Source organism: Camelus dromedarius, chromosome 9 (assembly GCF_036321535.1).
Source record: "Camelus dromedarius isolate mCamDro1 chromosome 9, mCamDro1.pat, whole genome shotgun sequence".
Lineage (NCBI taxonomy): Eukaryota > Metazoa > Chordata > Mammalia > Artiodactyla > Camelidae > Camelus > Camelus dromedarius.
In genome coordinates, this window is record NC_087444.1 from 4,228,433 (window position 1) to 4,231,037 (window position 2,605).

General features: G+C 50.1%; 1 long non-coding RNA gene across 1 annotated transcript; it reads left to right on the plus strand.

The window, feature by feature from the left end:
- The first annotated feature begins 235 nt into the window (after nt 1–235).
- LOC135321994 (uncharacterized) lies at nt 236–2,250 on the plus strand. The gene is made up of 2 exons (XR_010382184.1): nt 236–681; nt 1,035–2,250. It is a non-coding gene; the product is annotated as an uncharacterized LOC135321994 (long non-coding RNA).
- Nucleotides 2,251–2,605: the final 355 nt, after the last annotated feature.

A 2,605-nucleotide genomic window follows, 5' to 3' on the forward strand; every position in this document is an offset into this window, starting at 1 on the left:
CCACCTCCTCCTCCGGGCCTTCGGGGATTGGCCGACGAGTCCGACCAATGGAGGGCCGCCTCCTCCCGCCTCTCCGGCGAGGGGGCGGCGCGGCCAATTGAAGGGCGGCGGGCGCCGCTCCCCCTCCCCGCGCGGGTCCCAGCCCCCGCCCCCGCCCTCACGCCACACAGGCCCGCGGCGACGCGGCCCCTCCTCCGGGCCCGGCCGACCCGGCAGCGCCGGCGGAGCCCGGCCAGCGCTGGGAGCCGGCCCCGCCCCCGCGCCCGGCGCCCGGGGGCTTCCCAGCGGCCCGGAGTTCACGTCGACTTCCAGGCGTCCGCTTGGGGCCGCCGGAGGGGAGGGAAGCCCACCAGGGCTGGCCCGCGGCTGACCCGCCGCCTCGCCCTGCCTCCTCCCCGGCCCCAGGCCCAGCGCGCGCATGTGGCGGGCAGGGCCCCTCCACCCGCTGTGGGACACGCCGGAGCAGCCCTGGAGTCCCTGTGCCCGAGAAGGAGGGCCCCTCCCTCCTCCGACACCTGCTTGCTCCTTCCTTACCTCGCAGCTTCCCACACCTGTTGGTCTGACCTCTACCCCGCTGCCGCCAAGGGAACAGTCAAGGCTTTGGGCCAAATTCGAGCTCACTCTGTGTACGCTGTGCGGGAAAACCTGGGGAGTGCGCCACGGCAAAGCCTGGCATTTCAGGTTCGTTTCTGGAATCGCTCCAGCTCCTTTTTACGAGCATCTTTATCTGGGAATCAGCTAATCCAAAAACCCAGGTGGCTGTTATACATTTTCTTTTTCCTTTCTTCTTTTTTCTTTAATCTGAAAGCTTCTTTGAATCAAGAGATCTTTATATAGAGATGAGTATCCTCCTATCCTTTAGGCCAGAAGGCGGCCCTCCATTCTTTCGTGGTTCCGCTTCCTACTCATCACTTTCCCTATGATCTCAAAGTAGTTTTATGGGAGGAAGGAAGCAGAGCTTTCCTCATTCGCCGGAGTGCCTGGCACTGTACTACTGCCTTCCTAACACTGTCTCGTTTCCTCCCCCTAAACAGCCTGTAGGTGGGCATCATATGTGGAGAGAAAGCTGGTGCTCAGAGACCTGAGTGTCGGGAACGACGTCTGCCGGCTTCCAAAGCTTTGCCTCTTGCCATCACTTTCCGTGCACACCAAGGACGCGTTCCCATCCTTGACACCCTACTATGAGGGTTTTGTTTAGCAAACACCAGAGCAGGTCATGAAACCAGGTGTGGCAACCTGCTTGAGAAAAGGAGCCAGACAGCTCACTGTAGCTGAGCTGACCTGGAACAGAAATGAGTAAGACAACTTTTAAAGAAAATGCTATTAGCTTTTCAAGGACTTTTGAATGACAGGGTCAGGGGAGGTGGAAGGTGGAGACAGCTAATAGAGAGGAAAGTGAAATGATTTATACACAATTTGCTAATTTAGTCAGGAGGTAAGAATGATAATTAGGTCATTCTTCCCACACAAAGATGACACAATTGACCTACGATTAGTGAGGCAAGCAGTCTGGGCTGTTTTTCCAGTAGTGTGATAGTGGCTGTGTCATGGACGTGACCTCACCCACTTTTCGCTGGGAGCAAGGAGTGTGGGAATGGCGGCCACACCTGAGGTTCAAATCTCAGTTCTGTCAGATGCTGTTCCCGCTGCGTGTAAGCCTATCTTATCACAGTGGAGATGGAGAACATGGCATCAAAGTTGTTTAATCTACTCAAAGGTCATTCCTTGTAGAATGTACAAGAATCATATTCAATTTTGTCATGAAGAGTTATAGACAAAAATGTGAGTTTTGTTTCATGAGTTATTATGTAACGGGTACAAAGTTTTAGTTCGAGGTGATGACAAAATTCTGGAATTGGACAGTGGCGATGTTCACAAAACAATGTAAATGTATTTGACACCACTATATACTTTAAAATGGGTCTTTTAAAACCCCTCCCTCTTTTTCCTCCTTGCTACCCTACCTGATCAGACAACCATTGATACTTTTTCTGTCTCTACATATCAATTTGTGTTTCCTAGAATTTTACATAAATGGAACCATACAGCGTGTCCATTTTAAATGGCTTCTTCCACTCAGCAAAATTATTTTGAGATTCATTAATGTTGTAGCATGTATCAGTAGTTCATTCCTTTTTATTATATTCCATGTGTAAAGATATATCAGTATGTATATCCATTCCCTTGTTGATGAACTTTTGTGTTGTTCTTAGTTTCGGGCTGTTGCAAATAAAGCTGTATGAACATTCATGTTCAAGTCTTTTTTATGGACATGTGCTTTCATTTTTCTTGGATAAATACCTACGGGTGGAATGGCTGGATCATATGAAAGGTATATATTAAACTTTTAAAGAAATTGCCAACTCGTCCCAAAATACTTGTACCATTTTGCGTTCCCACCAGCAGCGTGTACGAGCCAGCTCCTCCATCTCCTCGCCAGCACTTGGTATGATCAATCTTTTGAAGTTTAGCCATCCTACTAGGAGTGAGGTGGTGTCTCATTGTGGGTTAAATTTTAATCTCCTGAATCAGTAATGATGTTGGGCATCTCTTCATGTGCTTATTTTGTCGTGTGTGTATCTTTTTCACGAAGCGTTTATTCAAT